Here is a 23,692-nt window from a genome sequence, read left to right as displayed (position 1 = left end):
TAGCCAGCAATCTCCTGGCCTTGCAGACCTTGGTCTAGTATGAATAACACACTTTTTAGGAGTTCCCTTGACAAATACCCAGAGCACACAGAAGTCCAGCCTCCCAAAGGACAGACTGACTCTGGGCAGTGGGTGGTGAGCTGTATACATATGCACCAAAGGATCACTGCTCTCCAGGGAGCATGAGAAGCATCTGCCAAAGGAAACCCTCTCGACTTCCTGCAGGGCATGAAAAGGAACGACACCATGACTGACACAGTGACAAGTGTGGAGTGACAAGTATGGAGCGACAAGTGTGAAGCAACAAGTGTGGAAGTGCCTCACAAGAGGGACTGATTTGTTGGTAATGCTCTGAAAACTCCTCATCCCCACAAGGAGGAGGAAGAACAAACAGCCTCCACCAAAGCTGTCACCTCCATGGTGTCCAATATCCCTTCCACATCTTCATCAATCACAAAGCCACATCCCAGGCAGGCAGGCCAGTAACTCTGGGGTAACATACACATGGACATCATTTGGCCTCCCTAGGGAATATCTGTTCTACAGCTGGGGCTCTCATTTAGTGATAAACTAATTTCCTTAATCCTGAGATTGTACCCTTTCTTCTCCAGAAAGATACAAAGAACAGTTCACTTACCAGCAGAAAGGGCCCTGAACCTTCCTGACAGGTGTCTGTGGAATCTGTCCTTGAAACTCCAGTGGAAGTGATTCCCATCTTTCACATTTACATGATGATAATTTCCCACTGGAGATTCCTCATTCTGGGTCTCCGTGTCATTTTGTCCCTCACTGCTGTAGCTCAATGCCAACACTGAGTTCATGCCACCTCCTGCAGTCAATGTCTGCCTGAGGAGACAGAATAAATGGTTATTAAACCTACTCTGGATTTGCTGTCATATTGTAACTAGGCACTGGAAATCAAATAAATATATCATAAGATGAGCAGTTAAAATGTCTACTGAAAAAACAGACTCAGGCAAAATGGCTTAATCTGCAGCATTAATGAGTAACAGATTGTTCCATCAATAGTATATGAGGAGCAGCACGCAGGAAGGCTAGTCCCCAAGTTCCCTGGGACTCACAGCCTTGTAAAAGGCCCAGTTCAGAAGAATACTCAAGGACATGATTAAGGTTAAGCATGTGTTTAAATCCCAGTGATTCAGTGAGACTGAGGTACAAGCTTAAATGTTTTTTTGACTCAGGGTGCTTAACTAAACTGGAGGTTATTCTGTGCAAAAAGCTCAAAGTCAGAAGCAAGAAGAGCTGGGAGGAGGGCGCTGGCCAGCTCTGTGCTGCTGGACATATGCAGCCATCCTGCTATCCCAGCTCTTAGGAAGAGGGAGATAGCTCTGTGTTTCATTATCAGCCTCAGAACCACCCCTGAGATGCACCTCCTAAGTCAGCCTCAGTCTATGCCACACATTGTCTTTTTTCCTAATGTAATCATCAGTATAAGGGGATCCTCCGACTTTGCCCGGAACCAAGTGTACATCCTGACTCCTGCCTGCACGGGCACAGCTCACAGACACATCCCAGCACAGCCATCCCGTGCTCCCTCCTGTGCAGCACATGCACATTTGGAGATGATCAGTAGCAGTTCCAGGATCCAAACAGGACCAGGGCCCCACTTGACATGCAGAATGAAAAACTAGGTTCTTTCTCAGAGAGCTGGCTGACTTAATGAATGCTGAGAGAACAAGGGAATAAACCAGAGAAATCTCAAGGCCTTTAAGGACAGAAAGGGAGTCTGAGAAAGGGAGATAGTAAAAACAGATGGATAATATTTCTTCTGTTGAATACATGCACCTAAACCCCAGCAGAAACAATACAAGGCTATGGATTTGTGTGTGCAGCCCTGGCCACCAGAAAGGCCCACCTCATATGAACCGAGTACCTCTGCCATGCCATTAACTAGATGGTGCAGAGCAAATAGTGAAACTGCTTCACAAAAGCAATGAAGACAACTGGCCAGCTCTTGCTGTGGTTAATTCAGATTGGCTCTGTGTTTCTTACGTATTATTATTCTGGTTTAACTTATTCCTTCATTTCTAGTGTCTGCTCAGGTGAAGCAGACATAATACTCTCCTCCATACACACACACACTGTAATCTGCTCCTAGTCCCTTAACAAAGGTCAGCATGGACTGTGGTTAGGAAAGCAGAAGAAATTAGTGTGATGGGTGCTAGGGAATGGCCTGCTCTTCCATGAACACTCTGCTGCCTAAAGCTTAAGAAGTCACATGGGGTGTTTGCAGAGAGGAGAAAATGTCCTTAATTGGCAAAGCCTTAGGAGCCCAGGGCTTCCATCCAGCTGTTACACTGAGGTGAACTGAAGCCTCCAGGGTGTTTGTAGATGGATGGTGCTCACAATTTTCCAGGTTAGGTTAATGTGGACAAACATGGGAAAAGAGAAGGACATCATTAGGATCAGTGCAAACCCCCTTATTTTTGTCTTCTTGGCAAAACCAACTGTCTTGCTGTTTAAATTTTTTATATTCTTTAATCAACTTTGTGGTGTTAAATCCAAACTAGCTGAATTCATAGTTGGGATTTGTGGAAAGACAATGGGTCTGCTTAAATGGGTCTGCTGCTATTCATACCATAGTCCCTCTTCAGATCCCTTGGGAAATGCAGACTGAGTCTGCAGTCTAGTAGCAGAAGACAGTGATTTCATTTTAACTGCAACTAGAAATCATTGCAATGACCTTGGATGAGTCAATGACTTCCTGGCTCCTGTCAGACGGGGAAGAGGGAGCCTTACTTGCCTGCATGGGAGACCATGAGTGCTGGAGCTGGGTATTCTGACCAAGTCTTTTGAAATTCTGTAGGGAAAGGTTTCAGAACAAGGTAAAGTCATGGGCCTCCCTCATCCACACCCCTGTGCAACTCACCCATCCCATGGGGAGGTGCAGTGACATGAGCCATTGGAGCAGAAACGACGGGGCTGCCAGGAGGACTCACACACGGTTTGCTCGTACCCGTAGCTCCAGAGTGTGTGACTCCCGCCTTGCACTGCCCCACCTGAACACGGCGTGCTCGCTGTAAGAAGCTCCCACACGAGCCAAGAAGCTGCCTTGGTTTGATGCCATGGAATAGATACGTTCATTCTCCGAGTGCTGGGGCCTGACCAAGGATGGCAGCAAACATTTACGAGCACAGGTGTTACTGGCAGGTGTTTTGTTTCCGAGGAAGCTCCTTCTGGCTGAGAGGCTGCCAGCCCATCCATCCGCCTCCCCCATTGCCACACAACCTCGCCTCCCCCAGGGACTTCCCGGCAGGCCTATTTGCAAACAGCAGGCACAGGCAATGAACACATCAGGCAATTAAATGGCAGATCAATTCAACTTAGCTTCTCTTGGGAAAGCAGCCCTTGGGAGACAGAAGAATGAAGCAGCAGGAGACAAAGGCAGAGAGAAAAATTGAGAGGTACAGGAGAGAAGGAGGAGAGCAGAAGAGCAAAGATGGAAACACAGCAGGCAGAAAGGGCTACACACAATGTGGTGTGAAACCACAACTGCAGGGGAGGAGGCATTCAGGGAAAAAAGGGCATGGCTAGTATAGGCAGCATGAGAAAGACAAAATTGTGGGGAAGATATAGGAAAGAGAGTATATCTAAAGGAAGGTAAGAGCAAGATTGGGAAAAATGAGACTGGAAAGAGTGGGATAATGAATATTGCAACTGTAGAGAATGGCCCCAACTGGCACCCAGGATCTCAAGCACAATGGGTCCCCTATAAATGTTTACATACAGGCAAAAATTGTAAGCTTTACAATTTTGGAACCACCAGCAAAAAATACATTGGTAATATCCTATTCACTTTTTTTAAACTGATGGAGAATCACTGGCTATGGACAGAGAACTTCTCTCCCTGAAATCTCTGTGAAACGGGAGCTTTCTGGGACCAATATGAAAAACAGACAGTGGAACTGCCAAGCAGAAGGAAAGGAAATTAAACAGGCTGGTATCACTCCAGCCAGCTGAGTGGAACACTAGAGCAGAAAAACCAACATGAACTCCTAATTAGTTTTCAGTTTCTATCTTTAATAATCTGAGATACTGGTAGTACTAACCCACTTAGTAATGCTAGTGGCAGGCCTTCAAGAGTCATGAGTGAGGTACCAAAAATCTGAGAGTCTTTTCTTTAAAAAAGTCACAATTCCTGGTTTTGCCTTCTTTAAACAAACAAACAAATAAACAAATCCTATGCTTTACAGTTTCATTTTTTTGTCTTCAACAGGTGTACTAGAAATGTAAACACGTTTTCAAAGCAAAGATGAACTTCAAAATTACAGCCTGACTTGGGGAGAGGGAGAACACTATAGTTGGGGGACCCAGAGAACTTCTGACAGTCCACAACACAAAAGGATCTTTCCCTGTGTGACCTTCATCCTGCCAGACTACCCTGCAAGAGAAGTGCCCCCTTGCAGTACATCTCTCTTTGCACTTCCCCCCTCAGCTGGGAACAGTGCAAATCTCCCTCTCCCTGCTCCCAAACCCGCTGCTGCTGCTCTGCAGGACTCTGCCCCATCCTAGGGGCGCGCTTCTCACATGTCCTTTCCAGCCCGGCAGGAGCCAGCCACAGGAGGGACATCCAAATGTCAGGCCTTGAAGCTGCTGTGCCAAAGGACAAATGAAAATATCTCACAGGGACTCTAGGGAAGCCATGTCTTTCCAGATTTTATGCTAAGGCTCTGTAGTATCACACTATGCTCTTATAAATTCCTTTCTTGCGTGGCTTCCATCCAAGCCTGTCGAGGCTATTTACATACACCCACCGTATTTACAAGAGTGCTGTGAAGAAGCAAAAGACAAAACCAAACCAAACCGTGCAATGAGTCAGTGGCAGAAATGCTGATAAACCCAGACTCCTTGCTGCCTCTTTCTTCTTATTAGGTAGACAATGCCACCTTTCTTCTTCCCCCTTCAACTGTCCCATGACAGATTTTGAAGAATAAGTCTATGAAGAATTAATATTCCAGTTTCTGCTTAGGTAGAGGAGCCAAGAATATTAAACCCAGCATTAGGGATGACCCCACAATAGGTAACCAGTTTGGAAATCCCAGGCCTGATTGCTTCACACCTCAAGTCCAGCACATTAGAACTGCCTTTTTTCTACCACTTTATATTTCTCTCTTTGCAGGAAAACAATGAAGTTGCTGAGTCTGAGAAGGTCTAGCACCAGTTTGTCCTACAATGTGGAATCTGACCATGCTGCTCATTTAGTTTTCCCCTTCTATTTCCTAAACCTTGTTCCCTCTCCCTCTTACAGCCCAGCTCCACAACTTGCACTGTCCGTTCAGTGGTGACAAATTCTTTTAGTCCAGTACAGTCCTGGCAGATGTTGTTCCTCAGGCCATGAGGTCCCCATTCTGAAGCAGAGCATGAACGACTGGCACTTTCAGGACCCACAGGTAGCTGCCACAGAAGGAATGAGGATGAATTTACCAGCCAGCTGCCACTTCACTCTCACTAACCTCGAGCCAGTGATCTCCATTGCCAAAGCACTGAATGGAACAGGATGGCTTGCACTACAGCTAGGAGAGAGGTAATCCCACAAATAGGAGGGTGGAGAGGCAAGAAAGCCAAAAAATTTAAACTAAGTTCACAAGAACTAGGAGAGTGGCAGAAGATGGAACATCTGGTCTGCTGGCTTGCTCTGTCCTACAAGCACACACACACAGACAGATGTGGACATGTGCACACCCTCCTCCTGTCTGCTACATCTGGGCATCTGGACCTCTGTCAGCTCATATGGCCAACTCTCAGTATAGGTTCTTTGGCTACCAGATCCCACAAACAAATTAAGCCCTTATGTGGACATGGATAACTGTCTGAAGTCTGCCTCCTCCCAAAGTTTGATTCTGTAAACAACTCAGTCTTTCAGCCTCTGCTTGCCTGTCCTGAATTTTCCACAGCACTTAATCTGTAAATGGAATGGTCACATTGGCAGCAGACGCTGCAGCCTCAGTTCCCTCTTTCCCCACAAACAGAAGCCAGGCATGGATTAGAGGCTGTGTGCTCCATAGAGAGCAGGCTGCACAGGGGCTGTGCTGCCACAGAGCTCTGTGTCACAGCCCTGTCCCCAGCACAGTCCTGAGGGGAGCAGCACCATGGCTCCTGCAGCCATGGCTGTGAGGGAAGCTTCTCCTGGGGCTGGAGCAGAGAATCCACACAAGCACCCGGAGGAGCCTTAGCAAGGCAAGTACTCCCAACCTCCCCTGCCCTGCTGCAGCACTGGCATGATTTACATTCCTAGGGCACAGCTGGAGACAAGCTGCAGCACAGCACTGGAGAATGAAAGAGCAAGTTCCTGCAGCAAGGCAGAAATACAGGAGCTGGAGGTGACTAGAATGGGGAGATGAAGTCCTCCTGACTCTCAGTGAATCCTCACTTCCACTGTTCTTTGTCATGAGACAACAGGACTGCCTGGTACCTGCCGAGAGGAGAGCTAACAGAGAAATCCTGGCTATGCTCTAGTGGCCTTGTTCAAAGCAATCAGCTCTTTCTGACAGGAGTTCTCCTCTTTTTTCAAATTACCTATTTTGCTGTGTCTACATTGTCATCAGAGGTGGCTGCAGCACCTGCAAACAGACTAGAAAGGGTTTTCAACTCTTGCTGCTCTTTTTCTTGCAATGCATGAATGATCCACCTGCCTGTGTTCTCTCTTTCTGACCTGATGAATTGCTGCTCCTTCTCTCACATCACAAAATGAATTCCTCAATGGACCCCCAATATTGCTTTTTCAGTCCAGAATCCTCAGCATCATGGTTTTTCTTAGCACCGTGGAGCTGTGTCCAGTTTTGACAGGATTTAATGGGTGCTTGCTCCCAGATATCTGACACATTAAATAAAAGGAGCAGATAAATATGATCAATATTAAATATGAGGAATGTATCTACAGGTAATAAAAACTGACTAAGCTTTGTAGACTTTAGTTGTATTCACTCAATTCTGTGAGGCACTCGCTATAAATTAAAGGTTGGTCAAGACTCTGCAACTCACATCAAGACCTACAGGTTTTTCAAGAGAGTTCATGGAGATATTAGACCTCAAAACTGGAAAATATGGTAAGAGCTTCACATCTGCCTTGGTGCTGGCTGCAAGAAAGCCATTGTGCCCATTGTTTGTACCTGGAAATTCAAAATCAAGAACCCAGCATCAAGACATTTTAAAAAAAAAAATAAAATCAATAATTAGTTGTCTTTGAGTCTGTACATGTTTGTGCTTCCAAGCCTTTCTCCACAGGTAGACAGGTTAGAAGCTGACATTTTAAAAAATGAAAGCAGAGACTCACATAATTGCATGACCCGAGAGCTTAGACTTTAACATCAGATTTTACAAGGCTTACAATAAAAACGTGGTGACTGGTAGCATGGGGGATTCACATTCCTTTCTTTGTGCAACAAAAAGAGAGAAGAACATGAACATTCCAAATACAGCCTGTCACCTGTGTTCTTCTTGATCTTTTTGACTTTATTGAGCCTGTCAGCTGCAGTGGAAGCCAGTTCCACATGTGATCCCCCAGTGGTAACACTCACAAATAGGTTTGCAGTGTGGGACACCACCCCTATCATAAATGCTGTGGTTTATGAACTATTCCTGGGGCAGAGGAAAAGGAGCACTAAAAATTGATATAAATGACAATGACCACGCTGCCTGGCTTTATGTCCTGTCTTTTTATACCCCTCCTTTTTTCTTCAATATTTGTTTCTTTCTAAAATCTTTACCTTCCAAAAGTTCTCCTATATTTTAACTCTACCTTCAGTCTCTTTTCTCTGTGGTGATTCTGATTTATTTTTGTTTCTCTACCCCCTCTTCTGACTCCTTCCCTTTAGCTGTCTTTTAGCATTTAGTAATGTAAGATTTCTCTCCTGTGTCAGGTTGGCACCAACTGAGTTGTGATCAAATCCTTTATCCCCAGGGATGCAATGTCTCTGTGAAAAGACTTTGTGCCCTGCCAGAGCAGAAAGGTTCTCCCCACCATAATTTCCAGACGTGCCAGCTTCTTGAGCCCACTTTGGTTTCTGTGTAATCACCTTTCCTGGGGTTGCTGTCCTTGGTCATGATGACTGCACGTCCCTGTCTGAGTTATTGTGACTTGCTTCTCTACAGGTGCTGGGGAGAAGCACATTGTTCCTACTGCTGCATGTGGGCCATCATGCTGGATCATTCTGTTCTGTCACCTGGCCCAGATCTGTCATCTACAAGTCTGTCACTCTCTTGTGTACAGAGCTGAGGAGTGCACAGGACCCAAGAACAGTTCAAAGTGACATATACTCATTCCAGCCTGCAAAGTGCTTTTCTGGTTCTTTCTCAGTTTTCATGAAAAAAATTATTACTGGAAACTTCCCTTCATTTTCATATTTCTGGCCAATTCTGGAGTGGTAAATCCTTGCCCAGGTCTCCCAGGACCTGGTATGTTATGTTACTGAATCTTATCAGCGAGAGTTTCAGAGGAGACCTGGACAGAAAAGAGAAGCCCATGCTCTGAAATTAGGCAACTGGCAGTCACACAGACTTTCAGCTGATGAGATGTGGCCTGGGGTAGGGAATTGACTCTAGGAAGCCAAGACTGTGGTGATCTGGAGTCACAGATCCCAAATCAATAACCACCTTTGGCCTCCCCGGTCCGTGCATCCAGCACTCTCTTCCCTGGCCGGTCCCTCCCTGCTGGGTGGCACTGGCAATACTGAGGGAGCTGTGGAGCATCCTCACCTCCCAGTTGCACCAAGGGAGCTGTGGCCCCTCCCAGGGCCAGGCTTTGCCTTCCTGCCTCCTCCTGTGCTTCCAGCAGGGGCGGGGGCTGTGGAGCAGCTTTACGGCTGATGCGTTGTATTTGCATAGGGCATTGTCATTCCCCGCGCGGCTCCCTGCAGCTGGCATCCTGAACCGGAGAAATGGCTTCTGGAGGGAGAGGCACGAACGACGCAGCTAAAGATAAAAATAACAATAATTTTACTAGATGAAACTTCATGTTAAGCACTTAAAAAGCAATAAAAAGTCAATTTTCTCTCTTTCAATTATTTTGCTTATTCCATTTTTGAAAAAAAAAAAAATAAAGGGGAAAAAAAGGAGAAAAGTTTCCTTCCTAGTTAGGAAGATGTCTGCTTTCCTCATCAGCACCCAGTGCCTTCATCATTTCTCACCTCTCTCTCGTCCTTGCCCCCCATCTTACTTTAGGTCCCACTCCCCGTGAACATGAAAATAACCATTATCAGGCGGGGCTGGGGCTTTCTGGCACGTAGACAGGAAGGGAAAGGAGCACTGATAACTCCTGAGTGCTTGCTGCCTCTTTCAGCACACAAGCACCTTTTCAGAGAAAAAGATAAAGGCAGAAATTACTGCTCTTGCACAATATATGCCAAGTTCGTAAGAGCAGCGTTTAACACTTAATCAAAATGGTTTGACAATGTAAAAATTAGGTTTTCGAATGTCATTAGTGCTTTATAATAGGTTCAATTTATATCATTCCCATCCCTGTTTTTTTCATCTCTACTAATTGTTTTTATTCATTTCTTTCATTTTTTACACTGTTGTCTTGTTGGTTTTAATTTTTAATTATCGTAAGACTTTTTCTTTTACCTTGTTAATTGGTTTATGTTTGAAAAGACTGGTTCTGTCATTCTTTTTCTCCAAGGGCAGCTACAGGGGATTTTTAGGCAGGTTCTTTTCCATTGATAGGCAAGCTCTCTTCTGGGCTAATTTGGGCAAAAAACTGTTTGCTTTTGGGTCAGTATGAACACCTTTTTTGTAGTGTGATTCACAGAAATGCTCCCTTATATTGACCCGTAAATTCCCTTCTACACTGGTGTGCAGGATTCATTTGGTATTGGCGTGGAAATTGTACCTCTGTTCTACAGTTGATATGCAGGCTCTTTTCTGTTTGGAAGGAGATGAAAGCTCTCTTCTGCTCTGGCTTGCAAGGTCTTTTCTGTATGGGCTCTCCTTCCTGTCACCCATCGAACACAAGCACAGACACCATTTCTTTTCTCTTTCCATGTACAAGAATGTTCCAAGTCTTGGTTATCACAGGGCTGCAAGATGTCATTTGCATGGAGATGCATATTGGCAACTTGTTGGGGATTTTTTTTCTGCCAGTATAAATGGAACTGGTTCGAGTAATTCCAGTGACATTTTTGGGGCAGAAAACCATTTTGGCAATGGACATTTTTTAGGAAAATGCTGACGCTTGGTTGTACTTGGCAGAGGAATGGACTTTGAGTCTTTGGGGGGAAAGCTAAAAAAATAGAAGCAAAAAAATCTAGGCAAAAAAATACAGGGGGAAACAATAATTCTCAAACTCCCTTCACATGCAGACAGATGAAGTAATGCTGGTAGGGTGACTTCTTGCTCCTGGAGGAAACCAAAGCTGGTGAACATGGAAACTTGGGAATCTCTCTGCCATTGCCAGCAAAAGTGGGCTGTGGCTTCTCACCAATAAAGCTGCATTACTTTGGCACCACAGGGACACGTGGAAGTTTACTCTTACTCTCACTCCCACTCAGTTCAGTCTTACTGGCTGGAAGATCCTGGCTTCACCTTCCTGCTGGCTCTCATGCCCCCTGACTGCTCAGGAAGGCTTTTCAGTGTGCTAATCAGGCAGGAAACCCTTCACTTAGACCATCTTAGTAACGAAGAGAGTCCTGGTTTTCTTCACAGCAGTAGTACTGGCAGAACTCCTCCACGGTCTCCACCATTTGAGAGGGAGAACGTCACTATGATCATGAGTTACAAGTGCTGATGTCTGGAAGGATCTTTGCAGAGGCATCTCTTGTATGGCAACCAAAGGCCTCACAGCGAAGTTGTCAGGCCTGAGCTGTGTGATAGTTTTATTCACTCAGCCTTTAACCGTTGGATTTAATTCTTCCTGCTGGGAGGGCTTGTACTTTCACATCCTGCCTAGAGGTCTACACTGTCTCTACTCCTCCTTCTCCTCCTCCACCCACTGCAGCTTGGGTGTGTTACCCCTCAGGGTACAAGCGCAAGTGCTGCTTCCTTCCTATGCAGCCTGAAGATCCCCTGTAGAGGACACAGAGCAGGTCTCCCATTAAGCCTTCAGTGAGTGCTCATCCACAGAGCCCTGACCTGACAAAGTGCCAATAAGCTGCCTGGCCCTGGGAGGCCTCTCAGCCTCTGTAATGTACTGCTGGCCCCAGGCAGCTTTCTGCTCTCTGATGGACAGCCATCAAAGGTTCTCCAGAGCCTTACACCAGGAAGGATACAACCTGTATCTATGAGATGCCAAGAACCTACACGGATGCCTGATAAGAGGAAGGCCTTTCACTCGCCCCTCTCTATATTTAGCAGCATTCCCAGGCAGTGTTTCTAAAATTACCAGCTGCAGTAATGTGATTCATACCCCCATCACCGCCAGCAATGGATGAGAAGAGTGTAAATGACATGCAGGAGAAAATCATGAGCAGTGTAGCCCAAATCAGGACTGTAATGGTAGAGTCTTTAGTGCTTGTGTTGACGTCTCTGCCAGGCTTTCGGGGAGCAGCAGTTACCCGACCTCAGAGGCTGTTCTCTCTCACAGCAGTAGGTGGGAATGTCCCAGGCTGCAAGAGAAAAGGCTTGAGAATGTTTGCTAGCCGTGTGTTTGGGCAGGTCTGGTACAGTGGATAATGACAGAAGATGTGCACAAATTGTTTTTGCAAGGACACCGCGCTGCTGGGGATGAGAGTGCAGTCACTAGAGCAGGCTCTCTGCTACCCAAGAAGGGTCTCCATCTGCAGCAAAGTAACAGCAGACAGGCAAAGCATCTTTATCAGCTGTGGGAACCCACTCCTGAGATGGAAAGGATGAATGTTGTGATGGTTGTCATAGACTGCCCTGAACCAGTCTGGAAAGAGGCATTACTGTGGAATCAGTCCAAGAGCTGGAGCTGTTACGGTAAATACCATAAACATCTAAATCTTTTAGGAGGCTCAGTCTGCATATCTGTCCCATTATGGCATATTAACTAAAATGCTCATTTGAAAAATTATCCTGTGAACCACTACAATGTAGCAGAGGAGCTGTTTTGCTCAGATAAATAATAATTGAAAACTGAGGCAGAAAACCTGCAGCCATATCTGCCTATGTTGTGATCTTCTCAAATCTCATCACCTAATTACTACCAGGCCTTGCTGGGCTGTGGAAGAGAGACCTGCAGGAGAGGCAGAGCCTCAGAAAACAGTATTTATTATTCTGAGGGAAAACTCTTCTCACAGAGTTGGTGCTGAACCAATCCCTCAACAAAATTAAAGGGACCTGCACTTCTTGCAGTCCTTAAAAAGAAATTAAAATGCTGCTATCCTTAATTACTGTTGCCTCTAAAGACCCTTGTGCCACGATGGGGTATTTGTTCTGTTTGCTCTGATCAAATTAACATTTGAGAATTCCTTCCCACCACTGTGAAATATCCCTCCTTCACCTCATCTATACAAAAATTTCAAAGCAAAACTGCGCTGTTCCTTTCTTCATATTTCCACATACATTTCCCTGTACTTTCAAATGTCTGTTCCACAGCCAGGGAGTGATGGTTATTGCCACACATGTTGGCAAAGCACACTTGGACCCTTTAGGGGGAAAGCACATATGTTTATTATATGAAAATATGTCACTGTTATCATCTCCCATTGTGACAGGTTGTTAAAGACCAGAAATGAGGGCAGTAATGCCATTAGAGAGAGGAAGGAGATCTCGAAGATTTATAAAACCCGCACACGTGCTGCAGACTATTTTCCCAGCTGAATTGCTCTTTGGCAGTTTGTTTTGGTGGCCAGGATAAGTCTGTATTCATCCACTGTTGCAATGGCCTCAGGCAGTACAGAGACATAAGGAAACCCTCTCTGTGCACTTCACAAACACCTTTATATCCACACAAATGCTGCATGAACCATGCACAGAGGAAAGTGTAATTCCAAAGGGTGGCAGCAGAGCCAGGCAACATTTTCCATTTCTCTAGCATTTTGACAAAACCTAGGTAATAGAGAAGTCATAAGAAGACAATGGTCTCCATTTCCCTTAGCACAGGTGAAGAATATGAGTGACAGAAAAGGGGCTGAGTTCTTTATATGAGGGGCTGAATACAGGAACACAGTAATCCACACTCTCACCCTCTCTCAGTAACATTTACAGTGTATGCACAGTTTCCTTCATGATACTACTTCTATTCAGATGATTTTCATTATCATCACAGAAATACCCCATATTATGTTTTGGGATTGTACTAATTTCCATCCAACTTCCCCAGCTCCAAACTGGGTAGCATCCAGAGAAGGCAATGGGAGCCCCATCAGGACTAGAATAATGAAAGGGTTAACAACTCCTTCCAACAACTCTTGGGGATAGGGGACACAATTTTAAAATCAAAGAGAAATACAGTTATGAGGCAATTTTGTTCTCTATTAACCCAATCAATGGAAGGTTCCCCATAAGCCATTACCAGGGATTTCAGATGCAGAAGATGTTGCGAGGGGTTAAATAAAGATGTTTCTGTGTTCATTAGTGCTGACAGCTCAGGGAAAGAAAAGGAAGGAGGGAAGAAGGGTGAGAGAGAGAGGAAAAGGAAATTCAGATTTGTGACATAAGGAGAAAAGTAACTACCTATCAACATGTAAATTGTGTAACATTCCTGTGTAGATATTACAGATATACTGAGGTGGTGTATTAAGTCACACATTAGGGACAGGAAATTGGGCCGATATCCCAGGCCTCGTCCTGCTCCGTGGTGAGTTTGGAGGTGACCTTGGAATATCAAATCCAGATTTACACAGTGCAAACAGTGGTGATGAAGGGATGGCTGTGCCCGTGCTTGTGACCCACAAAACAGCTGAACCTCCAGCAAACATCAGTCCACGCAGCAGAGTGATCAGTACTGAAACTTCTCTTCCCTGCTAGAAAGCTTCTAGGTGACAAAGGAAAAAGACCACTTCTAGGGACTCTCAACAGCCTTTCTCTCTAACACACGTAGGCCTAACCAGTATTATCTCACAATTTTTAAGTCTTAAGATTCACACACAATGGCAGCAACAGTCAACAAAAAATAACTCATTTATAAAAGGAAGTTCAATTGCATCATCCATCTTCAGTATTTCCCAATACAAGTTGGTTTGATTTAATGAATGAGGAAATCATCCCTTTCCTGCTTCCTAGCACGCTTATTTCTCCAAAGGGGTCCTACATCGCTGGAAAGCAGACAGAAAGAATGTTACAGAAATGCTGGGAAGTGCTGCTAACACAGCCTGGAAAAGCACCCTCATGGGAGGAGGAAGAAAGTGTGAGCAACCCCCTGTTCTTCCACAGGGTGGGGGGTGCTGTGCTTGTAACCCGAGTCTGCCTTTCAGCTCTAAACTGGAAACTGAGATGTGTTTGTTTTTATCACAAAGGGAGGACTTGGCACAGCTTGGAAAGAGGCCAGAGGTGTGTAAGGGCTCTGTAGTTGGGAGAGGAGCTGGGAGGAAGCATGGAGTGATGCTGGTGGTGAATAGGATGTGTCTAGCTCTTGGGGAGACCTCTCCCTCCTCATCTTCCAGAGTTTTTGATGACACTGGTGTAGCTCTCTGAGGAGACAGGATCTTGGTTGTCTAGGTGTGTTTAACTTTTCTGGAAAACCTCCTTTTCCCTCCTGAGTCCTTTATTTTCACACTAATGTAGTCTCTCTGCTGTTTACTAACCACATACAGGCAGCTGTTCCCTCTGCTTGCTCAGGACATTAATAAAATGCCTGCCCACCCATGCAGCCAAACACAAAGGGGGCTGCTAATGGCATCTTCCTTTTGAAGCAAAATCCCAAAGCTTTCATTTGGTTCATGTTCCTGCCTGATAAAACTCTCCTGCCTCTGTCTCAATATGGGGCACTCTTATCTAGTCTCACTTGGGGGTGGCAGAAGCTCTGAGGCTGATCTGGGGAGTGCTCTACCTCTCGTCTGGTGAGGAGGAAAAGCCAGAGACCACGGCACATCCAAACCAGATGGCTCAAAAGGGACACAGGACCACCATTATTCTCGAGGCAATAAGGAAGGCACATAATATATCAGAAAGGCAGGGAAACAGCCAACCTACAGATGTAGGGAACCATTTGAATATCCCTAGGATGAGCCTGCAGGATGAATGTGGGGGACAGGGATCCACAGACAAACCCTGGGCATTGCAGTGCAGCTTTGGGACGTGGCATCTTTACAGTAAATACAAAGCTACTGTGTTCATTTCTGAGATAATATGTTTATACAGACAGACCGACAGATACACTTTAGGAGACAGGCACAGCTCAGAGAATCATATCCATACATTTTCACCTCAGATTCTGATGTGGTAGTCAGTTCTGCAACTATAAGGCATTTGTGTTTCTCAGTGTGGCACCTAAGCCTATAAAACATGCTTGTTTTCTGTACAGAAAAGCAGCCACTTTGTGACACTGGGGCACTGCTACAGAGGACATGCACACTGTGCTGTCTCTGACCTGGAGAATTTGATTTTGTACTTTTCTTGTTTCTTTCTCTAAAGATTGTGAAATCCTTCTGGTTCTTCTCTGGCAAGGGTAGAGACAGAAGAATGGCATCAAGGCACAGAGTTGGGACCCTTTTTTATTAAGACAGTACTTTACAACACAAAATGTTGTTTGGTAGCATGTCCTCCTGGGAATCCCCTGGAAGAGAAGTAAAGATGGGAAAAAAATCCCTGCTGGTTGCATTTTCTCAATACTCTTCCACGGTCTCATCTGACTTCACAGTTTAATCCAAGTAGACAGCGATCTTTAAGGGATTCTAATCCATTTTAACAGGAATTTGAACATCCACCCTGGGAAAACTTCCGTTTTCCATCATGAACACAAACTATGTCATTGCTAGATGAACCATGAAAAGCCCATTCTGGGAATAAGGTGAACATTTCAGGGATCATAGAGGTCTTTTCCAACCTTGCCAATTCCATGATCTGAGACATGCTTAACTGCCAGTGAAAAGCTGTCTCCTTTCAAGAAGTCTTGATCTTAAAAATTATTACTACAGTGCATATATTTAGGTAGTTGCTGGAGCTTACAAACAGGGGTTATCAGCCCTACTCCCAGTCGTTTCCATTCCAAAGATGCCCATGCTGTGCTCTGAGGAACTGAGAGCCAGTGTGGAGCATCCTGGCCTGTGAACTGAGGAGTTTGCAGTGGCCTGTATCCATTCCCATCTCCTCACAGAGGCACTGCTCCTGCACCTCAGAAAGCCTCCTTGGGCACAGGGGATGTGATCTCTAATGGGATGGGAATGGCCTCTCCTTTCCTGCTGCCCTACCGTGGTTTCATTCTTCCCCTGCTGAGGCTGGGTGACATGTTTCCATTGAGTTCACTGATTCAGCAAGATCGAGCCCCTGGTCTTAAATAACTAAAGACTGCAAACTGAATATTGTAGCCATGGCAACAGCCAGCTCAACTTTAAACTCTCTGATATATAAAAAGGCAATTTTCTTTATTTTTTCTCTCTGCATTTTTATATTTCCAGAACTTACAATGGTAATAATGGCCTCAGGCCCTACCCTCCACCAGACTGCCATTAACTTCATGGAAATGCCTTCTCCATCAGCCCCTATTGTCAACAGCCAGCACCATTCCACAGAAACCATAGGGTCTCACCATACTAACACGACTGGACGTCTCAGCTGTGCCACAGCCCTTTGCAATCCTGCTACAGACTTATTTCCTGATCATGACAAGTGAACCAGGACTCCATTTAGAGGGGCTGCATGACTCTGCGGCGCTCGCACCTTCCTCTTGGAAAATGGGGAACAAAATGTCTCTCATCAGACTGATTGCCATTGTGTCCTGCACGCAAAAGCTCAGGGGTAGATGCACGTGTCTCTGCCTTCCCCCTCTGCCTTCCGAGCTCATCCACCTTTCTCTGAACGGAGCAGGAATACTTCCATGTCTCAGTTTTATCTGGTTTCCTGTTTGGGCCTTGGAAACGTTGTCAATGCCGTTGCAAAACCACTGGAAACAGTGGGAATAGTTCTTTGCTAGTGCTGCTAAAGCACAAACAACAAAGGGAGCTTTTGCATTTTAGGAATTATGTTTTTATTCTTTCTCAAATTCTTTCTGAAATGTTCCTTCAAGAGCTAAGCCTGGACTGATGACACAAATTAACTGTTTAGCATGTGTAAGACATTGTTTGACTATTCTTAACAGGAACAGAAGACCTCAATCTTATGTGTAATTTTGTCCTTGATTGTGTCTGTGGCTGGTGTTTTAACTTTTGTGCCTCAGTTTCTCCTTGTTCAAGGGAAAATAATACACTTCTATCTCTTCTAATGGTCATGAAATTAATTTCACTAGTAATGCATGGAGAGATGGCAGGAAGAATGGCAATGGCTGCAGCTATTATTAGCTATCACTTTCAGCAGATAGCAATTTCTACAGTAGGTTAAATTCTGGCCCAAAAAGTACTTGACTGTGTCTCTTTAAGGTCACAAGCTATTATGATGTTGAAGACTAAAATGCTTTGTATATGATCATGAATAAATGAATTGAGTATCTCTGCCCAGCTATGTGGGATATGGAAAGGATGCTGAATATCATCAGCCTGAACTATCAACATCCATCAGCTTTCCCCTTGCTCATCTCTCAGCTGTCGCAATATGAAACCCACTTTCCCCCGAGATTTCAAACGACTGGGGCTAAACAGCAAAAACATTCAGTGACTAAATTTGCCAGGGAAGGTCTCAGTCACGAATGACTAAAAACAAAATTATAGAGCAATCTCGGCTGACTGAGAGCAGAATGAAATGTGATTCATTTTCATCCACCCGGCAGGGACTGCAGGGGAAAAAAAAAGACTGGATTAACCCCTTCCCTGCTAGCAATGCCCATGCTCCCTGGGCTCATGCACATGTGGTTTGCATTCCTCAAATATTAGGTCTTCTGCTTGTTTTGTGAGGCAGCTCATAGCTTTTATGACTCAGGTGGACCAGACCAGTCGGAGGACTGCGCTAAAAAGATTAGCGTGGTCTGCTTAAATATCACACATGGTTTACAGCAACAGTAAGCATAGACCCCACTGCCCTCTACCAAGTGAGACACCATGGCCTGCCCCCAAAAACTTGTAGTCTAAAGATGAAAGACAAAAGCCAGCTAATGACATGGTGGTGGGGTAAAGCATTTGTTAGCAAGGCAGGCAAAGGTGTCAGCACTGCATCACCTCGCAGGAAGTAAAAGAGTTGTAAGGTGGGGAACAAGGGAGAATAATGACATGGCTTTCTGAATGCCTACAGGAAGGACCTCTCACATGTGAAGGGCAGCAGAGGGGAAAACATGGAGCTAGTAGTCAGGAAGTTTGACTAGCAGATGATGGAGCCTGGTCTCCTGGGAATGTGGGTGGATGCTCTGGGCAGAAGCCACTGTTGCAGGCTGCCCTTCTCACCATGCCGTGCTCACAAGCTTGGGAATCACCACTGGGCTCAGCTGGAGGCCTCAGGGAGGAAATGGGACTGCCAGTGGTGCTGAGGCAAAGCTCCCCATGTAACTTCTGCCCCTTATGGGAAGGGGGCAGGTGAGACACTCCTGCAGTTGAGTTCCTGCCATGCCAAACACCAGCACCTGAGGGCTGTGTTAAGGTTAGCCCTGTGCACCAGGTGGTTCTGTGTTCTGGCTGACCACCTGCTCAAACAAATAGATTAAAAGCATGTCTGCTGTCCCTAGCCCAGAACAACCGTTTAAAGAAAGAAATCAAAGTAAGAAAGATTACATTTTTATCAGTAAACATCAGAGATGATCTTTTCTCCAGCGTTTTCTCTGACACTTTTTCTAAAAGCACAGTAGATAAAGACTAAAAACATACCAAAAGAAACCAAAAAAGGCAAACAATTAGTACTATATTAACAAGTCAAAAGCAAAGGTTCTGGAAGGTCATATAGTGATCTCTCTGGAAACAGAAGCTAAGGACCTGTCTGTAAGTTGACCTACCTGAGGCAGCATTGTTCCTGAGGTCAGAGACTGAACTAGGATATGGCAATTTGGGAATGGTTGCTCCTTGGGTGTCTGATACCCTCCATGTCACCACTGCTGTATCTCTCTGTAAATCTCTGTATAACCACAGCAACAGAGTCATGATACAGCAAGTCAAGCTAATGGATGATGGATGTGATGCTCAGAGCAAAGTGGGAGCACAGGTGAAGTGCTGGAGCAGGAGCAATTTACTCAGAGCTGTACAAATGCTGGATAGAAGGCAAACTTACCCTGCCATCTTTTGAGAACATTAGATAGAAAGCTCCCTAAACAACTCCCAGATTAAATCAAGAGGTCAAGGCACGGGCAGGATGACAAAGCAGCAACTTCATGATTCAACAGCTTGTACATGGTAAAGGAATGGTCCCAGATAGGCTTGGCTGATGCCAAATTCTTTCTGCTTTATGCACACTGTGGTACAACTTATATGCTTCATTTGGTTTCCTTCTATAAATGGAAAAAGTTCTCATGAACCTTAAGAGCAATGTTTTAAAATCACCCAGGTTTACAGCTTATTTAATAAATTTATAGTTGGTCAGTTTAGTCACATGACTGTGCTTTTCAAACAACATCAACAAAACTCTTAAGTTTAGTGAGCAAGAGGAATAAAAAAAAGATGAAAATACCAAGATTGTAGGTCTGCTGGGATGTGGCAGAGGAAAAAAAGGTTATGGTCTACCTGGGCCAAACAGAACATCTCAGCAGGGCTGTGAGTCTCAGTGGAACTACCAGAGCTGCACTGCTTCTCCTCTGTAAAAGTGGCTTATGCAGAGCTGGCTCAAGTTTCATGGCTTGGCATGGTGGGGCTGCATAAAGAACTATCCAAAGGTTCCCACACTGCATTTCCAGCTTGAAATTGATTGTCCTCTCACCTCTCTTTGAAAGGAGCTTCTTGTGTTGATTAGATCTAATGGAAAAGATTTTCTTTCTTTTGCAGTTAGCAAAACAGCAACATGCCTGTAACTAAATAATAGTAATTGGCCAAATCCTTACACGGATAAAATGCCTCCTGAACACCACAATGGTTATCTTGTTCTCTGATACACCCAAACAAATCCATTATCTTCAATGGAGCAGCACTTGTATGACGGAGGGAAAAAAAGACATTTGGCCTAACAAGACTCTTTCAAGAGAAGCGACTGAGTAAAAGGGCTGTGAATTTTGCTGATTACTAGTTATTTTAGGAACCATATGCACAGGCACTTTCTGACTCATGTTGCTGTCAGTGAAGGGCAGCTGTGCAACAGCAAACTGGGTCCAGGAGTCTGGTTCTGACTCTGCTTCACAGCACAATCTTCTTCAAACCACTTTTCTCTGGGTTCAAGGCACTGTGTGAAATAGGGTTGACATTATCCCGTGCTTACAGATCCTTGGGAAAGATTTCTGTGCTTTTAGAGCAAAACCAGGAATCCAAACTGCCTGGCTACCCCCAGGGGCAGGATGGGGCAGGCTGGACTGGGCTGGGTTTGAAGGTGGGATGCCCATCCTGGTCTCCTTTATGTACTATGAGACACAGCAATAAAAGAAGAGGAACAAAAGCTTCCCAGCATTTGGCTTAAAATGGGGATGTATTTGAAATATCTAAATATATATAGTATTTGCTCTGGTTGTAATTTGCTTTGCTTGCTTAAAGTAAAGGCAAAGGATGCAATTAGGATTTTGTGCAGATGAAGTTCTGTTATGTTTGTAAAGTGAAATCCATTACCTTGACCTGGAACCACACACCACAACCTGTTCACTGCATGAACAGAACTTGTAATAGAAATTATTATCAAAATAACACCCAGAATCACAATCAGCATCAGTTCCCCACACTAGTCTGTGCTGGATGGATACACACTGAGTAGCATTACTTGACTGAGAACTTGTCATCCAGAGAAAGAGGAAACAAGCAGAGAAGTGCTGTGACCTTCTAGGACCACACAAAATGCCAGTGGCAGAGAGGAAAATGGGCCAAGGTGTCTGAAGTCCTTACTAACAGTCCTCATTTCTGCCTTTCCAGAAGAAATATGTCAGTATTTTTCCCATCAGACAGTAAGTTTGCACAAAATAGTATTTTAGCAGGAGATTATGAGAATAAAGCTGTTGATGAGACTGCACCGAATTTGCTGTGCAGTATTTGCAGAAAATCAGGGGAGAGTTTTCAAAATGTCAAAACAGTTCATTTTTGTATAAAACGTTTCCTTATTGCTTTAAAATATTTTTTGCTTAAGAAATTGATTTGAAGTAAAAAATAAAGGGTAAAAAAAACCAGCCCAGGAGAAATGGACAAGTAAATTGAAAACTAAAGAACAGTGTTTGGCTCAACCAAATACAGAATTCCGATTTTAGTGGGTTTTGGTTGAGCCACAGAACCAATAAAGTCATCATCTTCCAACTCTGCTCCTGACATTTTAAGCCACATGCCCTCCATTGGAGAGACTGGTGTCAGCTCCACATCATTCCATACCCTGTAACTGTAGTGACAACACTGTGCTCAGAACATTGTGCAGGGGAGCTCCCATCAGCAGAGTTCTGCCACCAGTCCTTTAATGGATCTCCTGTGCTGTAAAGAATGAATATGTTCCACTTTTAATTATATTTTTTTTTTTTCACCGAATAAACACGTGGGAGGATGGAAGGCAGCTCCTTCTGATGTCCAAGAACATTTGTGCAGCCAGGTAAACTCTCCTCACATAATTCCTCCTGGTTTCTTATGGGCCGTGTCAAACTTGGTGATAACAGACACCAAAATCACACCTGTGCTGAAAAACCACTTGCAAAATGAATGGAAACTCGCCATCCAAGTGCAAAAAAAAAGATAACCAAAGACATAAAAGACATAATCTGTCTTTGCATTCAGTCTGCAGTCCCAGGGGACCCGAATCATTTAATTACTACACAAGACTGCAGTGCAAGTGAGACTAAAGGAACACAGTTCCCCTTGAAGGAACAGGTATGTGCTCTTGTTTGAGGGCATGTCTTCTCTCTAACATATTGCACAAGCTTTGTCACACAAAATGACATTCACCCTGCAGGCAAGCAAACAAACCCTTTCAATCAAACAGCCCAAATGCAATGGCATTATGTATTTCACCTATTTGCAGGGCACAGCTTGGACAGAGGAGCAACTTGCTGGTCTGCTCTGGTACCAGCCTCCTCTCACTCCACATTGCACAGAAATATGTATTTAATTAAGAGTCATGTGCTGTGCACAACTCTCCTGAGAAACGGGCTGGGGCCCCCACAGAGCCACCAGGCTTTTAAGGAGCCGAGGGCCTTGGGAGAAGGATGGGGTTTGTTTGGTTTTCCTTGTTACCCACAGCATTTCCATCTCAGACTGCCTAATTTAAAGTGTTTCCAAGCCTGTGCTCTCTGAAGGCCTGGCCCCATTCAGCTCACGGACGGTGGAAAACAATTTAGGTCTTGCAGCTACAGCAGGGTGATGCAGCTGATAAGGGAACTTCAAGGTTAAATAAACTGTTCTGTGGGCAGAGGATCGGGAAAGGATCTCCACAGAGCCAAGGAACAAGGTGGGGAAGCACAGGCAGTGGGAATGGACAGGATGGAAACACATCCCTGAACCCAGAGAGACTTGCCTGAGGCCAGGGCAAACAGGGCTTGGAGAGATGATCCACAAATAACACAGTTGTTTTTGTCACTGCTGTTGTGCCTTGTATAAGGGAAAACAGAACAGGATTTTTGGCTGGGCAGTACTATAATAAGTGAAAGGTAAATTAAAGATTTTTTATATGTTCATAGCACCTTCCAGTCAAAAAATTTATTGTGCTTTAGTCCTATCACCTCAGTGATGCCAAAAAAAGAATCAGGGAAATTTCTGTATGAGGGCATGTCTTCTCTGTAACATATTGCACAAGCTTTGTCACACAAAATGACATTCACCCTGCAGGAAGGCAAACAAACCCTTTCAATCAAACAGCCCAAATGCAGTGGCAGTACAAATCTCATCTATTTGCATGGCACATCTATTAGAACTTTGTATTACCCAGTACTCTGTCATCACACTGCTGTCCATGGGAAGGAGAGCTTATCATCCCCACATCCCACATGAGGAAATTCCTGAGGGAATAAGCTCATTGCCCATGGTGTACTACAAAATGTCTAGGAATGAACCTTAGGGGTTGCTGCCCAATTCTCCCCTCTAGGTGTCAGACATTCTTCCATTGTAAACAGTGCACTTATCTCTGTTTAACAGGCCCAGATCCTAGAGGAAGGCAAATCCCAGTTTTAACTGTGTTATCAGTCATGTACCTTCAGTGGGACAGCAAAGAGGAAAGGGGCACTGTGTAGCTGGTGCTTTGACACTGCTGTTTTAAGCCATCAGTAGGGCCTGGGCAAGCTGTATTTTCATACAGCTGTAATCATGCTACTGCTGTTTCCCATTTGGTAATTGCTTGTTGCTAGCAAAGAGTAGAACTGAAAGGCATGTCCATCCTGTGGGGAGCCGAGATGGGGTTTTGCAATTTAGACCTCTCTCTCTCTCTAGCAGAAATATTGTCAGTGATGAGGAGTCTGGGCCTGATGGTAGATCACCATTCAGGTCATCCCTGGATTCCTTGAGACAACTTCCTCTTTCCTTTAGTTTTCTCAACTGTAATTTTTTTCTCACAGAGACACAGATGTAAGAATGTAGTCCTTGGGACTGTCCCTTTGCCAGGTTACTCTGGCACTGTACTTCTTACTAAAACTGTCAGTACATAACATAAAGTGACTGTACAATAACTC

General features: G+C 44.7%; 1 long non-coding RNA gene across 1 annotated transcript in view; it reads right to left on the bottom strand.

The window, feature by feature from the left end:
* Positions 1-680: 680 nt before the first annotated feature.
* LOC120324882 overlaps positions 681-23,692 on the bottom strand; it is a 34,359-nt gene continuing 11,347 nt past the window's right edge. The window contains exons 3-4 of the long non-coding RNA XR_005566557.1: positions 8,716-8,931; positions 681-846 (exon numbers count right to left, since the gene is read on the bottom strand). This is a non-coding gene — a long non-coding RNA (uncharacterized LOC120324882). The remainder of the gene's footprint in view (positions 847-8,715; positions 8,932-23,692) is intronic.

Source organism: Pipra filicauda, unplaced genomic scaffold (assembly GCF_003945595.2).
Source record: "Pipra filicauda isolate LSUMZ 115617 unplaced genomic scaffold, ASM394559v2 scaffold744_size113956_pilon, whole genome shotgun sequence".
NCBI classification, from domain to species: Eukaryota; Metazoa; Chordata; class Aves; order Passeriformes; family Pipridae; genus Pipra; species Pipra filicauda.
The sequence above is the reverse complement of the archived record's forward strand: the minus strand, read 5'-3'. Positions and strand labels throughout refer to the sequence as shown.